This window comes from Staurois parvus, unplaced genomic scaffold (genome assembly GCF_062004578.1).
Source record: "Staurois parvus isolate SC_StPar_1 unplaced genomic scaffold, SC_StPar_1.0 ptg000258l, whole genome shotgun sequence".
Taxonomy (NCBI): domain Eukaryota; kingdom Metazoa; phylum Chordata; class Amphibia; order Anura; family Ranidae; genus Staurois; species Staurois parvus.
Window position 1 is genome coordinate 5,860,660 of NW_028318054.1, and position 22,632 is coordinate 5,883,291.

Genomic DNA, 22,632 nt, shown 5'->3' on the forward strand with positions numbered 1-22,632 from the left:
TCAATACAGCAGTTGAGAAAAGGAACCCTTCCAATCTGAGAGACCTGGAGCAGTTAGAGATAGGACAGTGGTCCAAAATTCCAATAGAGAGGTGTAAGAAACTCATTGGTGGTTACAGGAAGCGATTGGTTTCAGTTATTATTTCCAAGGGGTGTGCTACCAAATATTAAATTTATGGTGCCAATAATTTTGTCCATTTTTGGAGTTTTGCATGGAATGTGTCTGATTTGGCTTTTTGTTTCTCCACTTTTTTGTGTCATACCAGTGCAAATAAAAGAAATAAACATGAGAATGCCTAAACATTTGTAATTGCAACAATTTTCTGGGCGAAGTGGTGCATTATCTGACAGAAATGAAGGGGCAATGATTGTATATCAGCTTGCCCTAAAATACAGGCAGTCACCCTGTTTTTGCCCACCTCATTCTGTCTCTTTGCATGGTGTACAAATCTCCCATGATTCATCTCATTCACCAGACACCTAACCCAGTCTTCTTTACTGCAAATTTGCCAGAAAACCTATATTTTGCAAAACAGTTCTTTTATGTTCATATGTGTAAAATGCAGTAAATGTGTTTTTCAGTTTTGTTTATTGTTTCTAAAGGGGTGACAACATTGGCATATTTACATTGCATGGTGCTACTTATTTTGTCAGGCCTCTTACATGCAGTATTAACATAATAAATTACCAACAAAGAAACAAAGTTCATTTAAAGTGTTACTAAACCCAGGACACTGCATTCACTATATCTGGTCTCCCACAGTACACACAACATGGAATTGCAATTATTTTAGTAAAGATAAACTGCTAAATACTTTTACTCATCAGCAGGTAGAGCAGTCTTGTGAATTCTGTCAGTGTTCAGCAGAGCAGTGGTTAAAGCTTGTAGGAGGAGTTTTCTTTAGGAGGATACAGAACCCCTGACCTCTGTCTGGGCAGTGCTGGTTGGCCCTGTACTGATCACATACACCCTCCCAAGAAAAAAAAACTCTCTAGCAATACACACCAAATTGAGCATGCACAGTGTCTCTACACGATATGTCTTATCAGGGGATAAGAGGGAGACACTGGAAGAAGGGGAGGATCAAAGAAGTCACAATCAAACTGCATTTTTACACAATGCAGAAAACTAACCCCTTAGGTTCCACAGGGAATATAACAATAGCATGCTTTACTGCATATACAGACTGATTTTACTGCTGTGGGTTTAGTAACACTTTAAGCACAAGAGCAATCAATTTGTAATATGGTTTTACAATATCCACATACAGTATATTGCCAAACGTTTTGGGACACCCCTCCAAATCATTGGATTAAGGTGTTCCAATCACCTCCATAACCACAGGTATATAAAATCAAGCACCTAGGCAGGCAGACTGCTTCTAGAAACATTTCTGAAAGAATGGGTTGCTCTCAGGAGCTCAGTGAATTCAAGCATGGTACCGTGATAGGTTGCCACCTGTGCAATAAGTCCATTCGTGAAATTTCCTTGCTGCTAAATATTCCACAGTCAACTGTTAGTGGTATTATAACAAATTGGAAGCAGCTGAGAACAGCAGCAACTCAGCCATGAAGTGGTAGGCCACGTAAAATGACAGAGCGGGGTCAGCGCATGTTGAAGTGTACAGTGCGCAGAAGTTGCCAACTGTCTGCAGAGTCAATAGCTAAAGATCTCCAAACTTAATGTGGCCTTCAGATTAGCACAACAACAGTGCATAGAGAGCTTCATGGAATGGGTTTCCATGGCCGAGCAGCTGCATCCAAACCTTACTTCACCAAGTGCAATGTAAAGTGTCGGATGCAGTGGTGTAAAGCACGCCGCCACTGGACTCTAGAGCAGTAGAGACATGTTCTCTGGAGTAACAAATTATATTTCTCTGTTTGGCAATCCAATGGATTTGTCTGGGTTTGGCGGTTGCCAGGAGAATTTTACTTGCCTGACTACATTGTGCCAAGTGTAAAGTTTGGAGAAGGGGGGGGGTTATGGTGTGGGGTTGTTTTTCAGGGGTTGGGCTTGGTCCCTTAGTTCCAGTGAAGGGAACTCTTAAGGAGTCAGCATACCAAGACATTTTGGACAATTGCATCCTCACAACTTTGTGGGAACAGTTTGGGATGGCCCCTTCCTGTTCCAATACTACTGCGCACCAGTGCACAAAGCAAGGTCCATAAAGACATGTATGAGAGAGTTTGGTGTGAAGGAACTTGACTGGCCTGCCCAGTCCTGACCTCAACCTGATAGAACACCTTTGGGATGAATAATAGTGTGTACTGTGAGCCAGGCCTTCTCGTCCAACATCATTACCTGAACTCACAAATGTGCTTCTGGAATAATGGTCAAACACTCCCATAGACACACTCCTAAAACCTTGTGGACAGGCTTTCCAGAAGAGTTGAAGCTGTTTTATTTGCAAAGGGTGGGCCAACTCAATATTGAACCCTACAGACTAAGACTGGAATGCCATTAACTTTCATGTGCATGTAAAGGCAGGAGTCCCAATACTTCTGGCAATATAGTGTATATAGTTTGAACTGTGAGCAGAATGCTCCCCCCCCCTCAAGGTTTTAGTTTTGCAACTTTTAGAGATAGCTGCTGACATATGAAATATTACATTATTCTATTTGCTGTTTTTAATAACATCTCACACAACTCCCTTTCTTATCTTGAGTATATAATGGAATGTAGTAATAAACGATCAAGAGTGGATCACTAGACAGAGCTGTGTTTTGTTGTCCTCTACCTTATCTGTTCCATGCAATTGCATTACTTCGTTTTATTTTGTGTCTCAGCCAGAAACATTCACAACAGTTTTTGGCAAGTGGACAGAGTCTCCAGAGGGAACCATACTTTGATCAGGACCATTGGGAACACAGACCCTATATCCCAGCTAGGTTAGCTGCCCTTACAGTGAAACAAAACATAATTTTTTAAAAGATTGCGAAGACAGGCAGAAGACTCATGGTATGTCTCATCTGTAATAAGATATACTTATCTGCTTTCTCACAGTTTTCTGTTGAATGGACACTGAACTGCACATGGGCAGCACAGCGTGACTCCAGTGCGCATGCGCAGGATGATATCGCCGCCCCACCAGCCAATCAAAATGCCAAAAACCCGGCACTGGAAGAAGATGACAGTGGCTGGAGAGGGATTTAACTAGCATATCACTAAAAGGTGGAGGTGAATATTTGTAGGGGTTTTGTTCCACATTAATCTTGCTTATATTTCTGCCCTTCCTGCGTATCCATTTTGTTGGTTTCTCAAGGAAACAAGATTGACTGTCAGACCTTTCTGGTTGGGTAACATGTATGTGTGAATATGTTTGTGTCCCCCTTTATAGGCTGGACTGAGTGTAGAATGGAATAAACCTCTGCAGATCCTTCGAGGATGCCTGGGTCAGGATAAAACCCACAGAGAAGAGTTGAGGAGGATCCCTTATGTGAGTGTTTTGTCTATTGTCAGAAACCCCTTCTATCCAAAAAAAATAAGTGGAGAGACTAAGCTTGTAGATCTGCAGATGTGCTGTTTTAATTATTTGAGGCAAGAGGGCATAGGCACAAGTCGAGAAAAGAAAAGAATGAACAGTCATTAAGTAGGATAATGGAAGGTAAGAGACCCTCAGAAAATGCCTAACTAGAGAATGTGTAGCACTACCCCCTTAGGGGTTGCTTAGTATTTGGGTCCACAGCCAGGCAACACGCATCTTCACAAAGGCTTGCATCCAGAGTCAGAGATCAGTCCTTTGGTTTTGTTGTTTTATTTGGGGGATTTGAACTGGGATAGGGTTAGGGGTGTACAGGATGCCCAAGGGAACTGATGAACTGAGGAAAACTTCCTGAAAATATTTACAAGCCTTCACTGCAACACAATCTCTGTAGGAGAGCTAGCCAGCAATTTCTAATATACCACCCCAACCATAGTTGAACTCCTCTTCCTTGGCCCAGCAATCTGGAGGTATCCCTAAACAGGAGATCTGGTTCCTGTGTCTAAGAAATGGACAGTCCCAGGCAGGTGACGAATCTGGATTTCCACCAGAGTGCTCCTTCCCCTATCTACCAAGAGGGTGCAGGGGTACTCACTTAGATCCTCTCCTGTACCGCTGATGGGTGGGTGGCTGCTACCAGGCCTTTTAGCTGGGCTTCCTTCCTTCCTTGCTGTACAGTTGGTCCTTGCTCTGGGGGCCAGTGAAGTCCTGAGCTTTCTTCCTTTTCCGCTCCACTACCTGTAGGTGAGCCCCTCTCTCCATCTTGGCTCCCTCCCAGGCTCCTGCCTTAAGCCTCACATCTTCCTCTCTATCTTCTACCCAAACTCGCCTCTGCTATGGAGCAGGCTCAGAAATACTTAAAGGTTGTCCCAGCCCCTTTCCAAGCCTCCTGTTGGGGACTGGCCATTATCCTTCAAGAGTTCAGGCAAGCCACTCCTCAGATCCACCCACTGCCTCTAGGTCTTCTTCCAAAGCTCTAGAGTAGGGGGAAATTCCAGAGGGGCTGACCTGCAGAGCCTCTCAGCTCCTGACTGCAATTTGACCTCCTGACTATTACACACAGGCTGCTACTTCTCTCCTCTATAACAATCAAATTCTAGCTCTCCCTAGCTAACTAGGAGGGTGCTACACTCACCCCGACACTAAAAAAACAGGCACGTCCTCATTGGCTTCGGGGGGCGACGGTAAAAACAAAAATGGCTCCTGAGTCCAGGAGCAGGGCATCCTACACAGAAAAAGGGGAGGAAAAAAGGTACAAAACTGGAAAGGGGAAAAAAATATATACAAATAAATTAAGCAGTAGAAAAATCTATATAATATACAAGTTTAAATAGCCCTGGACTCCTCAATTGTGTACATGACTTCCTGTGGGACATATGGGTAGTCCAATTACCACTCCTAAGCTACCCTCTTCTGTACCTCTCTCTGAAGGCAGGAGAAGTGGAGAAGGTGCATTTTGTCCCCTTATCCTGGCTGTACACAGGACTGAGCAGAACGAATGACCCATTTCTGCAAATCAATTTATTCACGGAGACAGCAGATATGCTGTTGCAATAGCTCATGATTTTGGGACCATGTGAACAGGATGGAACTTTCTGACCAGTGCAGGGAAGCCAGGGAGACATGCAAAACTTATAGAGCGGCTATTTGAGGCCTTCAAAAACTAACAGAAATTTCCATCTTGAAGGTAAAAGGGCACACAAAAGGAAGTGACATCACAGCCAGAGGAAATGCTCAGGGTTCCATATTCCTTATCACTCACAAAATGGCACAGTTGAGAGACTTAATGGAATTTTGAAAAACATTTAAAAATAAAAGCAGAAACAGGGACATGATCAGTAGAAGCCTCACCAATAGCCCTATCTTCTGTACAAACTACCCTTTTGAAAGCCTACATAAAAATGCCTGGCATTCGGAGAGTGCCTACTTTGGTAAGAGGCCTCTTGGCCAATGACTTTTCTTGTTTCCTGGTTCTGTAATATAGTTCTACCTCAGCGGGGTTGCCTTGACTCCTCTTTATTTGGGAATAATCCAGTACCCTTTTGGATTACAAAGGCTGTACTGGAGAGCACTCCCACCAGTCGTCAGGAAGGAAAAGAGGGACTGTATCAGCAGGATTGAAAGAGAGAGATAGAAGCAACTTCTCTCCCTGTCTGACTTGACTTTTACTAAATCGGAGCATGTGTCCAGAGTCCAAGAAGAGGTCACCATGGGTCTGGTTTAATCTGTTGTCTGCTGGGAACTGTTGTGCTTAGTTCAATGGCCCCAACTTTGCCGGCCAACGGTTTTCTATCATCATTTACTGGTTTTCTCTTGCAGAAATCCCCTCTATTTGTGGTGCTTCTGGTCTCTACCTTGGCTGCTACCCTACTGCTCCTTAACCTACCCTTACATACTGTTTACTTACTGCCCTGCCTCTACACATTGCTCACTGACTGCCCTATCATGACATACTGCTCACTGCCTGCACTGCTGCTACATACTGCACACTAAATTTCCAATCACTACATACTGCTCACTGACTGCCCTATCACTACATACTGCTCACTGACTGCCCTGCCACTATGTACTGCTCACTGACTTCTCTATCACTACATACTACTTGCTGACTGCCCTATCACTCCATACTGCTCACTGACAGCCCTGACACTATATATTTTTGACTGCCCTGCAACTACAAACTCCTGACTGCCCCACCACTACCTACTGCTCACTGACGGCCCTGCCACTACATATTTCTGACTGCCCTGCAGCTACAAACTCCTGACTACCCCCCCACTACCTACTGCTCACTGACAGCCCTGCCACTACATATTTCTGACTGTCCTGCAACTACAAACTCCTGACTGCCCCACCACTACCTACTGCTCACTGACGGCCCTGCCACTACATATTTCTGACTGCCCTGCACCTACAAACTCCTGACTGCCCCACCACTACCTACTGCTCACTGACGGCCCTGCCACTACATATTTGTGACTGCCCCGCACCTACAAACTCCTGACTGCCTCACCACTACATACTGCTCACTGGCTGCCCCACCACTGCATACTGCTCACTAACTACCCTGCCACTGCACACTGCTCACTGACTGCCCTGCCACTACATACTGCTCACTAACATCCTGCTGATACATACCATATGCTCCATGGCTCTGCACACTTTTTTTTCACATATGTAGCTCCATAACTACATTATAGATGCTCAATTAAATTGCATGGTGTGGCATTAGGTAAATGATATGCTTTTTGTAAACCCATGTCCATTTTAAATGAACGCCCTACCTCTAATTAAAGTTCATTCTACTCCTACAATGGCTTGCTGGACGCACAATGAAAACAGGTGTTCTTTGAAATTTTTTTTTATGTTGTCAACTCAGTATGCCCTGTGAGTAGGCACTGCAGTGTCAAAGAATTTACAAAGCCTGCCTTTTGAACTACAGAGGTGCTGAGAAGAGGGATTTCAGCAGGCGGAGTCAGCACAAGCAGCAAGGTACCATGGTATAGGTAGTCCTTAAAAATTGAAAATAAACAGCAAAGAAGAAACTGCAAGTCATGCAGGGAACCCAGGAAGATGTGGAAAAAAATACAGACAGGCAGCACTCACAACACGTAAGGAGATTTTTCAAGTAACCTTACATTGGATTGTCAAAAAGAACTATTGTTTGTAATGCTATAACAATGCTGATTTTATATAATGAAAGTGCATGTTGTAACCATAGATTTCCTTTCAGTGTTTGAAAAAGGCAAAACTGAACTAAAAACAAAGCCAGCCTGCAAAGAAAAACATTAATAGTTACTCTTCCCACCACACAGTTCTGAAGACTCTATAGTCTACATCCCTGGTGTGCAACACATTGCCCATGGGCTGCATGCTACCCACTGGCCCTCTGTGTGCAGTCGCAGGGCTGATGGTCGCTAGTTTACCAGCAGATTGCCAACAGGATGTGTTGGTGGTCATGGCAGTGAAATTGTAACCCCCCCTCCTGCCTTGATGGTCATGGTAGTGAAAGTTGACCCCCCCCTCTCCAAAAATAGGGAGTTAGATTTCACTGCCATTGACTATCAATGTGGGGGGGGATTAAATTTCACTGCCTTGACCACTAATGTGGGAGGGGGGTTAATGATACTGATACATTTGCTAGGGATATTTATCTTGACCACTGACACCAATGTGCATCCGGGAGTCTTGGGCCACAGCACAGTACTATGAAGGTATGGCACGTGTATGCCATTCCTTCAGAACACATGTGCCAGCTGTCAAAAAATTTGAATATCTCCTAAACGATGCATGTTTAGGGGATATTCATTGTACCTACAGGTAAACTTTATTGTAAACTTACCTGTAGGCAAAAGATACAAAAGTGGGTTTACTTTCACTTGAAGTTGAGTAAATATAAAATATTAAATATAAATAATATTCAGGTAGAACTTCCCCTTTTTACATATTCAGCTATTCAACTTTCGGCTATGCTCACAAAGGCCCATTGTCACAGCTGTGACTCATATATCAGATTTTTTTGAAACTTCACAAATAAAATTTTCATCTCATAAAGAAATGTATAACTATTAAAATAGAAATCGAATGGTTACATAGTTATCATAACAGGGTGAAGTATATTTTAACAATAAGGTATGTCCCAATGGCAAAGATAAGGGAACAACAGAGACACAATTAATAAGAGGAAACATCCAAAGCTAGTTTGTGGTAGAATGGGGCCTGTTCCAGGATCCTTAAAGTGTTATTAAACCCACAACAGTAAAATCAGTCTGTATATGCAGTAAAGAATGCTTGTTATACTAATTGTGGAACCTAAAGGGTTAATCCTCCACATTGTGTAAAAAGGATGTTTGATACTCTCTTCTCTGATCCTTCCCTTCTTCCAGTGTGTCTCAAATATCTCCTGATAGAACAGAGGCTAGGGGCAAGCTGCACATGCTCAGTTTGGTGTGAATTGCTATATAGTTTTTTTTTTTCTTGGGAGAGTGCATGTAATCAGCACTCCCCAGACAGGGGTCCTGCATCCTGCTACACGAGAATGAAAACTCCTCCTACAAGCTGTAACCAGTGCTCTGTTGGACATTGATTGAAATCACAAGACTGCTCTAACTGCTGATGAGAAAAGGTATTTAGCAGTTTATATTTACTAAAATAATTGCACTTCCATGTTCTGTGTACTGTGGGAGATCAGATATAGTGAATTCAGGGTTCTGGGTGTAGTAACACTTTAACAGTCTTATGCCATTCATTCTTTGACTTAGCTGCCTGGGACATGGTATCTTACAGGGAATGACAGCCCTTATCAAGATACTCTGTCAAGTATGAGAATGGATATAAGTTAAGAGTGTAATAAAAAGTGTATGTTAAGGGAACAGAGATGGGTTGGTATAGATCGGGGTCCATGCTATGCCTACACGGTCTCCAGAGAGGTATCCAGTAATTTCTAAGGAAATAGAAAAGCCTCTGAAGAGAGAGGGAAAATTCTTCCTACGGCTCCCTAATCTTACCCCCCTGCCCTCCATGCATAAGAATGGTTCATTTATTTTTATTTAATTTATTTTTTTATTCTCAGTTTTCAAGTAATAACAGACTTACGTAGTAGCAAGTAATCAAAGACACCATGACATTGCTTTGCATGCAATGCAAAGAAGGGTCTTGTTTTGGGAAGACAAATATGCAGGAGTACTGCTTGTGAAGGATCCTCTACATATACTCCATGGTCCATGGGATTGTAGACTGCACCTCTATTTCTTAAATCATAAAATAAACCTTTATTAATAGAAACACACAAACAACAAAGAATATGACTCAAGCCGATCCCAATCAACTGCGATGAAAGGCTGAAGGTAGGATCCTTAAATAGTGCTGTGAAAAATTCTGGAAAAACACATTTTTCCCACTGCCAGTACATGTGATGTTCCAGCTCAGTCTTAAAGGGGCAGTGACATAAAATATCGATCCGAAATGTTTTTTTTTTCTTTTAAATGAGGGGGGAATATGGCAGTCACAATACCATGCGTGTGGGCCCTAAGTCGTGCCCCCTTTTTTCATGGGATTGTAGACTGCACCTCTATTTCTGGAATCATAATATAAACCATTAATAATAAAAAAAAAAACAATTAAAGAATATGGTATTAAATTGCCGTGGCACCTTTATTGGTTTATCAATTGGAAATGTAGAAGAACTTTATTAAATACATTATATAATAAAAATTCAAAACATATCGCTCAGTCAAAGAACTTGTGCAAGATAAAATTAATATTAATTCACAATGTCCCCACCAGCCGGGGCTTGTTGAAAACAAAAACTGGTCTACCCCAAACCCATGGCCATTTCAGTACACGTTTGTAGACCCAGATTAAAAATGTCCAGGCCAACATCAGGCAAATGAACACCATCTTGTCTATACACATCAGAAATACCTCCTTCAAAATCAATATGACGAAATGAAAAACTGTCACGTAAAAGGCATGAAATTTTCAATTGAATGGTTAATGCATCTCCTAATCTTCCCAAGAGGTTTTAGCTCATAGAAATAACCATGAGCGGTGTGGCACTTCTGAAAAAATCACACAAGCATTAGGAAAGGAAAGCTTAAAACAATGTAAATGCTTCTTGATCAAAAAGATCAAATCAAATGTCTTCAATCTACCGATATCATTTCCACCTAAATAAATGATCAAAATAGATGGAGATGGTCATACTTGAGATAACCTAGAAAGACAGAAGTAAAGATTATTCCATTGTAGACCTCGGATTCCCATCCAAATGACTCGAAAACTATCAGGACATAAAGGTAAGTTTGATGAGTAACAACGCTGGGATGCTCGCTTATGAGCTCAGTATATATAGGAATATCCAGTAATCCAGATGTTAGACTTGACACCTATGGAATCAGAGATATAGATTAGAGCAGACATAAAGGTTGAATCTTTGTGACTCCCATCTTCCCAGTTTCGTAGTAATGGCATCATTGAGGCCCAATCTAGCAGCTTTTGTGGTGGCTCCAATACGGAAGGAGTGAGGAGAAAATTTGTATTGCAAGAGATTCAGATAGGAGAGACAGAGTGTCAATTTTTATGAGAAAGGTCCAAGTGGACTAAAAAATGACCAGAACAAGAAGATACAGTATATGCCAATTAAAAGGGGAGGGCAAATAATTGAATCGCCACATGCATGTAAAGTGAGCAAATGACCCTTACCAGCTTGGTCAGTTTTAGATTGTCCTATGAGAATCTGCACATTATTATTAAAAAGAGAAACGTCATTATACATTAGACCAGACTTTCTACTCCTGTTATTTGGGACTAATTCAAAAATACAGAAGAGCAGCAAAAAAAAAAAAAACACAGGACAAAAGCCGTATTAAAATACAAAGCCTCATACTCTAAATGACAAACAAAAGTGGACAGGCAGAGTTGTTTTAAGATATCTGAAGAAATTGGTCTGCACATATCAGGAACAAATGTAGTTTTTCTCTCTCCCTTGAGGGCTTGCCTAACAGAGAAAAAACTAGTACAGGTTGGTAAATTATAAGTTTTTACAATGTGGCTATAAGAAAATTGAAGTTGCATCAGGGAACAGAGAAAAGCCAAAACAGATTGCTCTGAAAGGGAGTGAGCAGAAAACCCTAAATCCTTATTAAATAAAACCCATCTCTGCCATGCATCTGAATATTCAGTCCATGTTTTTGGAGCAAGCGAGATCCTAATAGCAGACATGACAGGAGCTAGATTAAATCCCAGAGATGATACGGGCAGACATGACTCACTGGATCTGCAGTCAGGAGAAGTTGTCTGAAACAAACCGTCTGGAAACAAGATAATGCAACAACATTAATTTTCCCTGGTACAAATTTTGATTTCACCCAGATATTCAATCTCAAGCATAAAAGAACAAAGTGTCGCAAAAATTTGAATACAAAAATGGATGTAGAAGAGAGACAATTTATTGCGAAAATTACTCCCTTGTTATCTGAAAGAATAATGATCCTTTTATTAGCAAAATGTTTCCCCCAAATTTCAAAAGCGACCACAATGGGAAAAGGTTCCAGTAAAACTATGTTCTTAGTAGCTTTTTTAAGAACCCATGAAGGTGGCCACGAACCGCAGCACCAATGAGTGCGTCAGATTGCTGCAAAGCCTAAAGAGTCGGCAGCATCCGTAAAAGGCTCTAAGTCAGCAGAGAAAAATAAAATCTTCTTGAAAGAAGGATCGACCATTATATTAATTTAGAAAACAAGACCATACCAGGAGATAATCCTTAAGAGCAGACGAAAATGTGAAAAAGGGGGACTTAAACCCAGACATGGCCAAGGGTAAACATCTTGAATAAATCCCGGCTACCAGCATGATCCTGGTTGCAAAGGCGAGTAAACCTAGCAAAGATTGAAGTTCTTTCAATAAGACCTTTTTCCAATATAAGAAAAAGGATATTAATGACTGAAGTCTGGCTATTTTAAGGGGGGGGGCTGAAACTGTAATAAATAAGTGTCAATAGTTATAAATAACAATTCGATAACTGGGGAAGGAATCACAGTTTTTTCAAAAGCTAGGGGAGTACCAAAGGTGTTGTCTATAAGAAAAAACAAGGTAATAATGAACAAGTAGGAGAATTAGGAGGATCTACAAAAAGGAAATCACCCAGGTAATGGACCATTAAAACCCGACTCATAAAGAAGCACCGACTGCAAAAAGGTAGCAAAAGCTTTAAAGTAATAGCAGGACAGAGAGCACCCCATAGGCAAACACATATCATAGAAGAAAAAAATGTCAAAATGAAAGCCTAGAGAACTGAAGGACTCAGTAGATAGATAAAAGTCTGAAAGCAGATTGAATATCTGATTTTGCTAATAAGGCTCCTCGGCCAAAATTTCTTACAAGTTTAACAGCGTCATCAAGAGTAGTATATGTAACAGAAGACAAATAGAGATCAATATAATCCTTTAACGAACCTCCTTGGGGAAAAGAAAGTTGATGAATGAGACAAAACAAATTGGGTTCTTACTTGGGAACTAAACCTAAGGGGGAGATCCGAAAATTAACAAACTGTGGGCAAGAAAAAGGTCCTGCTACTCGACCCAGAGAAATGTCTTAAATTATTTTTTCCGTAACCACTTGACTATACATATCAACAGATTTCAAATTTTTAACTATCACGCAACCCAAACCAGAAAATACAGGGAGTTTGAAACCAGAAGAAAATCCATCAATTTAAAGATTTCCCCTTGTCTGGGTAAAGAAGAAGCCATGGGCGAATTTTTTCCAGTCGTTTTTGAAAATTGTCCCTCGCAACTTGGGAAGCATTACTGGTCCTTTTAAAACATTTGGATACTGGATGAGAACATTCTGAAAACAGAAAGAACATTCGTGCCTATAGCGGCATGATGCTGCCCATTTGCACCGAGATTCGTTAAAAGCATACCCTTTTTGTAAACGGAAGAAATATTAGAATTTAAAATGGGTTGCTTAATAATAGCAGGTTTCTGAGGAAGGATAAGGTTTAACCATAAACCTACATCTTTCATCCCCCATTTAAGGTTAGGGTAGACAGCAATTTCTTGGCAGAAAGGCTCATCTTAATGAAACCATCCAAGTCCGCCAAATTATGGTAAGCCTCCAGAATGTGTTCAAGATGTTGAAACAATCCACTACACCTTTCTGGAAATTTTTCACTCAAGACAGCAGAAAATATACAAAAAGCTTGTAATCCAGAAGGAAAAAGATGTATAGAAACATTAGGTGAATTAACAGCTGACCATACATTACAGGAGATGACACAGGCACTGATAACTGATGGGTAGAAAAATTATCAGAAAACTTAGTTAAAGAATAAATAAGGGAAGTAATGACATGCAAATGTGGCAACTCACTAGCCTGCTGATGAAGCGCAGCCGGAAGAGGAGCATCTTGTGCAGTAACACGCTGGGCTGCGATATCAGGATATCCTTCTGTTGAGCTTCGGGGGGCTGTGATACCGCCGCCATATCCCACCTGGCAGGCCTAGACAGCTGTGGCACTGGTTGCCTGGCGACTGGGGAAGCCATAGGAGCCGCTTGTTGAATAGGGGAGGAGCACCAGCATCGCCCATGCCCCCTCCTGCTGCATATGGAAGAAAGTGAGAAGACCTGTCTCCTCTTGACCAGACGGCCTGAGAGATGCCCAGCGGTGACGTTATCTGGTTCTTCCTCCCGTGGGTGGTAATTGTCGGCTTGACCTGAAGCCATCGAGGACCCAGGGCACTCTGGTGGTAGGCTGCACTGAATCCAGTGGGATGGGGTGCGCTGATCCACGGAGGAGCTTGCTAGCAGAGGAGGTCTTGCCGAGACATTTGGCGAGTTTCTCTGGGGGGTGTCGCAAGGGGGTCTTCGGGTTCCATCTGCGGCGGCTCCTCTTCTACCAAAGTCAGGCACCACCGCAGCCAGTCTTCTCCGCCGTCACTAGCTGACTTTTCAAAGACTCTTTGGGCCATCGACTTCATGACCTTTCTCAGCCAGCGAGTTCCTGTATTATAACCCCAGTATTATAGCTTTCAACTTTGCGAAGCCGATCCTGGTCAACTGCAATTAAAGGTTGAAGGGAGGATCCTTAAATAGTGATGTGGAAAATTCTGGAAAAACACGTTTTGTCCCGCTGTCAGTACATGCGATGTTTTTTTTTTTTTAAATAATGAGGGGGGAATATGGCAGTCACCATCCAATGTGTGTGGACCCTAATTCATGCCCCCTTTTTCCATTATTTACATTGTTTTCAGCACTTTGATGCAGGGTATAAATGATCAGTGTAAATGTTTAGTCACATGAAAGGGAGCTGCAAAGTGATCCTAATTTGCTGTGTTTCATTGTTAGCTAGCTCATAGCTCTTTGGGGAGTCCTTTGTTGTATAAAATGAGATCACTAAAAAGCTATATTCCTTTTCCTTTGAAGTCTCTTTAGCCAACTCAAAACTTGTAGTGGAGTCTTTTGTTATGTGTAAAATATTTTTTTTTACATACTAAGCAGATATAAAGTAAGGCCCCATTCACATGAAGGGTCCAATCAGGTTGACCCTGATTGGACCCTCCATTCACCCTTATGGTCTGGTGGATATATGCCATCTAGGCAGATTGGACTGGAGGGCAGTTGGGTGTAAATGGACAGCAGAGTCTGTTTACACCTGAGCAGCCATAAAGCAGAGCGGACACAGACCTGCCCTGTGTGACATTTTAAAATCAACTAAAATTAAACTATCCCAAAATAATTATAGTTTCCGTTGAAATTCCCTTCAAACTGTTGAAGCTTCAACAAATCTTCTGTCAATTTTAAACAAACAGGCAAGATCTGCCTTCACTCAAAAAATTGCGTCTTGTGCCCTGAAGACATTTAAACTGGGAAAAATGTACAGATCCCCTACTGTACATTTGTCTTGTGCTTACATTTGTAAAATCATACACTACATAAATATTGCACACAGTGCTCAGGCTGATTACTTTTGCATGCATTAAATAGATTTGTTACTCCTACTTCTCAGACTGGCTGAATAGCAGGTCACCCCAATGACCACTATGAGGCAGACAGGTATGTATAGTAATGCTTTCATAGTGCCTCTTTTATTTGTAAATCCCCAGGGTTAACACAGGGTCACTTTAAGGTTCTTATCCCAAGCTCTAATACCCCAGTCACACTGATCACAACTTTGAAATCATGTGACTTACTGTGAAATCGCACGATTTCAAAGTCAGATGACATGCTGATTTGAGGTGCGATTTGCAAGACATCTGACACAGATGCAGTACTTTAGAAATCGGTGCGGCTCTGACCAAGTCAGCTGACAGCTGTAATTGCGGACAATAGGGAGTGACTTGCCATACGATTTGCAAGTCGTATGGCATGCAAATCAAATGCTAATTCACACCCAGTGTGACCAGGGACTAAGATACAGCTTGACTGTTTCTGTTTAAACCCTTAAATTGCAGGGAGGCAGTCCCCCTTATATCCATGAAATTACCACTCTAAGGCCTCATGCACACAAGTGTAAAAAAAAATATTGCTTTCAAGTGCATCCGGCATTTTCTTTTACACCTCTAAACACAGCTGCATGTTACCTAAAGTGCCCATGTACAGTACATGCAAGCGTTTGGGCAGGTATTGCATACCTAAAAATATGTCCAAACTTGTGTTTCTGAAGAAGCTTATTTGCATTTTTTATATTTAAACATGCAGAAATGTGTAGAAATGTGCATAAACCCATGTAAAAGTCTAAACATGTAGACTTAAATCATTCATCATAATTGAATATTCTAGCCAATGGAATGAGTTTACGTGCATAAGCCTCTGAACGCTATGCACGCATAAACGCATGTAATTACATGACAAATTGAGCATTATGTAAAACTTACCTTAAAATGAAGCCCTCCAGCGGCCCGCTGTCATCGCTGTAGAGGCTTCCATCTTCACCCGTCTTCCTTGCAGGCTCGTGAGTTTTGGCCGCCTGACAAGCCAGATAAAATTCGTTTACAACCGGTAACCACTACTCGTGCACAACCTAATAAGTGTTCAATCCCTGTGCGCCAGGATATTACTGTCTCCCCAGAAAGTTCAAAATAAAAAATCTTTCACAGCATCCGTACAGTTAATATCCCCTACAAAATTAAACAAAACGAGTTTACTACCACTTTAACGGGGACACAGGCAGCAATTAAAATTGATAGGTGTTCTAATCCCTCTGGGCGCTATCCAAAACAAAAAAAAATGTTTTGCCTTTAGTTATACTATCAGTTGGATTTTTCTGCCAGCTCCTGGCAGAATGATTCAGCGTTTAGAGGCATTTTTCTATACGCCTGTGTGCATGAGGCCCTAAGTGTCTGCTTAGCACTCACAATACCTATATTTTCATGGTTTATCTTTTATCTACAACTCGATGGGGTATTTTATCACCACTTGGGAAAAGTTTTAGCCTGTTTAAGGGTCTGAATTATCATGGTGATATTAAACAGGTACATTCCTTTTATTTAGTCTGTACTTATCACAGAGAATTCATGGTGGAGAGAAGAAACGAAAAACACCCTGTTTTTGGTTAATTTCTGACTTATCACGGTTTATTAAATGGTTATTATAAATTATAGAGATCAAATACAGGGAATTATCACTGCAATAAGCAGTGAAAAGTATTATCACTGGCTTTACACCATTTATTAAATATACACCTTAGCAGGTGGCGTGACCAGCAATGGAGATGTGAGCAGCACTGCCTAGGAGCTCCAGTGGCACCGCTACTTTATATCTGATCCTGAGGACACAGCATGCCCACAAACCTCTCTGCACCAGGGAATCCTGACTGCTGACATCCCGCTGCTACAATTGGGCACAGCTCTTCCAAACCTCCTGGGGATCGCTCCCGATGGCCCTTCCCAGGTTGTACCTGGTGTTGGTTATGTGTTAGAGAAGACACTGGTAGCGATGAGGCAGAACTCTGTTTTACTTGTGTGGCTTAAGTTGCAAACATACAGAACACTTCAGTAATGTGTGACAGCAGACATCTTGGTTTTGAAGAGAGAGAGGAAGAGAAGAAGGAAGAGAGAGAACCAACAAGTTTTACACATATGCACAACTAGTAACCTTAGTGTACAGTGCCATCTACTGGTCAAGTGATATTAACACACAATACTATATAGTACATGCTGTTGCATTCCCAACACCTGGCAGCAGACTGGTGGCTTCATGTGATCTCCCCCAGTGGGAGAAGCACAAGAAGATGGGGGTGAGTGATCGTACTAAAAGGACTACAGCTTGAAACCCAAACCCCCTAGTACTTATCAGGAATTACTTTGTGGAGTAGGTACCTTCCCCCTCCCCTTCATCCATGGAAGACAGACTTGAATTTCCCCCTAGGCATTTGGGGCTGGAGTGGGGGAAGGAAGGGGGAACCCATTTTCTCACATGCAGCGTGGCTGCCATTTCTCCTGATGGGACACCTGTCTCTCCCTCACAACAGCCAGCAGAGAAGGAATTATCACTGAAACATGTTCTGGAGGCTATTCATACATGCCACCCAGAGTGATTCAGTGAAAGTGGACCTGTCATTTCTCAAACATGATATGCAAAAAATGAAAGTCAGACTGTCTACAACAGAACAACGTATCAATGATGTGTAGGATGCTGTGGACCCCTTGCAAGGTGATGTTCATTCCCTACAACAGTCTGCCAAAGACCACTCTGCTAAACTGAAAGATTTTGAAGATAGACTATGCCGTAACAATTTGCACTTTATTGGATTCCCTGAGGGGTCGGACAGCATGGATCCTGAATGTTTTATGGAAACTTGGCTCAAATCTGCCCTAAATGTGGACACTTTTTCTACACTCTTTGCTATCAAACGAGCCCTTCATGTACATCTGCACCCCCTGCCTTCTGGAGTGTCACCAGGACCTCTCCTCATCACACTCCTGCATTTCAAGGATAAGGAACAGATTCTGAGAGTGGTTCCTACTCTTGGTACTGTAACATTCAACGGAAACAATATGTTAGGAATGGACTGGCCAGCAATGGTGGGACTCACCTGCCTTTTGATCTGCAGTACCAGGGCTGGCCAGCGGGTGCTCCCAGCAATCAGAGACTCAACCTTTCAGCCAGCTAACACCTGGAACTGATGATGCTGGGGTATTTAAGGGATGGCCAGACCCACAGACTCTGCCTTGGTGTTGTGTTTCTCTTGGGCCCTGTATCCTGTTCCTGCTCTCTGTTCCTGTCTGATTCTCTGCTACCTGTCCTGATCCCTGGCTTGTGACCCTGACCATCCCTCTGCTTGACCCTCTGTACTACGCTGCTTGCTACCTGCTGAACCTGGCCTGTGACCCCGACCATTCTCTGCTTGCTCCCCCTGTACCTACCTGCCCAATTGATATTGACCCGGCCTGCCTGACGACGCTTGCTTGTATGTACTGTTATCTGTGGGTGGTTTGGTTTGGTTTGTTTGCACTGTATTATGTTTAGTATTGCACTGCGTTTATGTTTGTATGGTTAGTGTTAATAAATTGTATTGTTTATCACATATCTGAAGTCTGCGTTTCCCTGCATCAGTCACACACCTCTGGTCATACCTGGGAGCCCTGACATTACACCAAGGCCAATCCTGACCAGAAGTGGCTGCACAGGGAAGCCATCTTGGCTTGTTGATGGGAAGGATGGATCTGGATGAGGTTGAATATTTATATCTGCTAGTGTTTGATGACAGGGAGTATGCTTATCAAACTCTGAAGGAGTATACCCGGGATGAACTGCTAGAATGTATACGGCTCGCTCATGTTCTAGTAGATCAGGGCACAGAGTTCTCTGAGGTGCAGCCTTTGATTGAAGTTTGTGCTGAGTTGGTTTCATCTGGTTCCCCCGAATGCAGGGATGAATTTTTGCCACCATTTAGTGCAGACCAGGTAGAGTCCCTGGTGTGGTTATTAGAGGATGATGTGGGTTACTTTCTGGAGCGTTATTCCACATGTTCACCACAGACACTAAGAGATTGTATAAACGCAGTACAGTCATTGACCAGACAGGCTTTGTGTAAGCTCAGCTTTGTTCAACCCATACTGCAGACATGGACAGATTTGTTGCACCCAGCCTCAGTCAGCTTACAAAGACCCAGTCCTGCTTCTAATCTATTTCCTCAAAACTCTATTCCTGCATTCCCAACAGCTCCTCCTGCCCTGCTATCTACCGCATGTCAGTACCCTGTTCCCACTCGCTGCACCTATCCTGCCTTTAACCCTGTAAAAGAGCCCTCTGTAGCAACCGCTCCCTCTCCTGTTCCATCCTCCAGTTCTTCTCTGTCTCCAGCTGCTCCATTCGTTTGCAGACCTGCGTTTACTTGCAGTGCTCCAGTAGTTAAAACCAGAAAAAAGCGAAAATTCTTTCCAACCAATACCATCCTGCCAGTATCCAAACCGGTGAGCCTGCCTTCCGTGGTTCAGCCTGAAGCCTCTACTCGGCCTGAAGCCTCTACTCGGCCTGATGCCTCTACTCGGCCTGATGCCTCTACTCGGCCTGAAGCCTCTACTCGGCCTGAAGCCTCTACCCAGCATGATGAACTGATCCAGCCTGACGATCCTATTAGGCCAGTTGACTCGATGCCCGCTGTTGATCCAGATGATCCGGTACCTGATCCGGTGCCCGCTGTCGAGCCAAATGACCTGATGCCTGGTGACCCAGTGCCCGCTGTCATACCTGGTGACCCGATGCCCGCTGTCGAGCCAGACAATCCGGTACCTGATGACCCGGTGCTCACTGTCGTGCCTGTTGACTCGGAGCCCACTGCCTTGCCAGATGACGCGGTGCCCGCTGTCAAGCCAAATGACCTGATGCCTGGTGACCCAGTGCCCGCTGTCCAGCCAGACGATCCAATGTCTGACCCAGTGCCCGCGGTCATACCAGTTGACTCGGAGCCCACTGCCTTGCCAGATGACGCGGTGCCCGCTGTCGAGCCAAATGACCTGATGCCTGGTGACCCGATGCCCGCTGTCCAGCCAGACGATCCAATGTCTGACCCAGTGCCAGCGGTCATCCCAGTTGACTCGGAGCCCACAGTTGTGCCTGGTGACTCGGTGCCCGCCGCCCCGCCTGGGGGCCTGAGACCTGTCGTTCCGCCTGGGGGTCCGGCACCCGCCACTCCGCCTGAGGGCCCGAGACCTGTCGCTCCGCCTGAGGGCCCGAGACCTGTCGCTCCGCCTGGGGGTCCGGCGCCCGCCGCTCCGCCTGAGGGCCCGAGACCTGTCGCTCCACCTGGGGGTCCGGCGCCCGCCGCTCCGCCTGAGGGCCCGAGACCTGTCGCTCCGCCTGGGGGTCCGGCGCCCGCCGCTCCGCCTGAGGGTCCGAGACCTGTCGCTCCGCCTGGGGGTCCGGCGCCCGCCGCTCCGCCTGAGGGTCCGAGACCTGTCGCTCCGCCTGGGGGTCCGGCGCCCGCCGCTCCGCTTGAGGGCCCGAGACCTGTCGCTCCTCCTGGGGGTCCGGCGCCCGCCGCTCCGCCTGAGGGCCCGAGACCTGTCGCTCCGCCTGGGGGTCCGGCGCCCGCCGCTCCGCCTGAGGGCCCGAGACCTGTCGCTCCACCTGGGGGTCCGGCGCCCGCCGCTCCGCCTGAGGGCCCGAGACCTGTCGCTCCTCCTGGGGGTCCGGCGCCCGCCGCTCCGCCTGAGGGCCCGAGACCTGTCGCTCCTTCTGGGGGTCCGGCGCCCGCCGCTCCGCCTGAGGGCCCGAGACCTGTCGCTCCTCCTGGGGGTCCGGCGCCCGCCTGGGGGCACGATGCCCGTCGCCCCGCCTGGGGGCACGATGCCCGTCGCCCCGCCTGGGGGCACGATGCCCGTCGCCCCGCCTGGGGGCCCGATGCCCGTCGCCCCGCCTGGGGGCCCGATGCCTGTCGCCCCGCCTGGGGGCCCGATGCCTGTCGCCCCGCCTGGGGGCCCGACGCCCCGCCTGGGGGCCCGACGCCGGTCGCCCCGCCTGGGGGCCCGACGCCGGTCGCCCCGCCTGGGGGCCCGACGCCGGTCGCCCCGCCTGGGGGCCCGACGCCGGTCGCCCCGCCTGGGGGCCCGACGCCGGTCGCCCCGCCTGGGGGTCCGACGCCTGCTGCTCCGCCCGGGGGCCCGGTGCCTGCTGCTCCGCCCGGGGGCCCGGTGCCTGCTGCTCCGCCCGGGGGCCCGGTGCCTGCTGCTCCGCCTGGTGGCCCGCTGCCTGCTGCTTCGCCTGGTAAACTGATGTGCCTCTGCCCGGAGTCCTGCCCGATGTGCCTCTGCCCGGAGTGCTGCCCGATGTGCCTCTGCCCGATGTGCCTCTGCCCGATGTGCCTCTGCCCGGTGCGCCTCTGCTCGATGTGCCTCTGCCCGGAGTCCAGCCCGGTGTGCCTCTGCCCGGAGTCCTGCCCGGTGTGCCAGTCTTTGATATCCCGCCAGTTACCAGACCCGGGCGGTGGAACATTTTGCCCAGCTAGGACTGTTTGGAGCCTCCTGAGGCCGCTCCTTGGGGGGGGTACTGTTAGGAATGGACTGGCCAGCAATGGTGGGACTCACCTGCCTTTTGATCTGCAGTACCAGGGCTGGCCAGCGGGTGCTCCCAGCAATCAGAGACTCAACCTTTCAGCCAGCTAACACCTGGAACTGATGATGCTGGGGTATTTAAGGGATGGCCAGACCCACAGACTCTGCCTTGGTGTTGTGTTTCTCTTGGGCCCTGTATCCTGTTCCTGCTCTCTGTTCCTGTCTGATTCTCTGCTACCTGTCCTGATCCCTGGCTTGTGACCCTGACCATCCCTCTGCTTGACCCTCTGTACTACGCTGCTTGCTACCTGCTGAATCTGGCCTGTGACCCCGACCATTCTCTGCTTGCTCCCCCTGTACCTACCTGCCCAATTGATATTGACCCGGCCTGCCTGACGACGCTTGCTTGTATATACTGTTATCTGTGGGTGGTTGGTTTGGTTTGTTTGCACTGTAGTATGTTTAGTATTGCACTGCGTTTATGTTTGTATGGTTAGTGTTAATAAATTGTATTGTTTATCACATATCTGAAGTCTGCGTTTCCCTGCATCAGTCACACACCTCTGGTCATACCTGGGAGCCCTGACACAATATCTCCATTTTCCCAGATTTTTCTGCTGCCACTCAGAAACAGCAGGCCACTTACACTACAGATAAGAAGAGGCTGCGTGACAAGAATCTGGCCTATAGTATGCTTTATCTGGCCAAATTATGTGTAGTTCATGGTGGCAAAACACTATTTTGTTTACCTCCCCTGGTGATGCCTCTGTATGGTTGAATTGCCTCCCTTGAACTTCTGCTTTTTGTGGTAGGAGTCCATATAAATGATGGCTTGCTGTGTCAAATATATCTAGTCAGATTTGCGAATATGTTTGCATGCTCTGTCTAACATGGCTTTCGGATATAGTTTTTACATAACGACCTTTTGTGTGTATTGTCGTTTGATTTTCCTCTGTTCTTACACAGGAATTGTTTGGGGTGTGCCCCCTACAGGTTGTTCATGTTTGGGGAGAAAGCCCACTATGTTTTTCCTTGTCGGGAGGGGGGACAGGTTTCTTCTTTCGCCTACTCATTCTACTATTACGGTGTGGGTTCTGGAGGTGGCAACTGCGGCTAGCGATTTGGTATATGATACAATGGCCTGGTTTGTTTATAA

At 45.4% G+C, this 22,632-nt stretch overlaps 1 protein-coding gene and 1 pseudogene across 1 annotated transcript in view; both read right to left on the bottom strand.

Annotated features, from left to right (window-relative positions):
• LOC149459466 (uncharacterized) overlaps positions 1–22,632 on the bottom strand; it is a 103,048-nt gene that overhangs the window by 58,043 nt on the left and 22,373 nt on the right. The window contains exon 2 of the mRNA XM_089681060.1: positions 15,858–15,949. The gene's annotated coding sequence lies outside the window, so the exon portion shown is untranslated. The remainder of the gene's footprint in view (positions 1–15,857; positions 15,950–22,632) is intronic.
• LOC149459467 (uncharacterized) lies at positions 9,721–10,456 on the bottom strand (annotated as a pseudogene).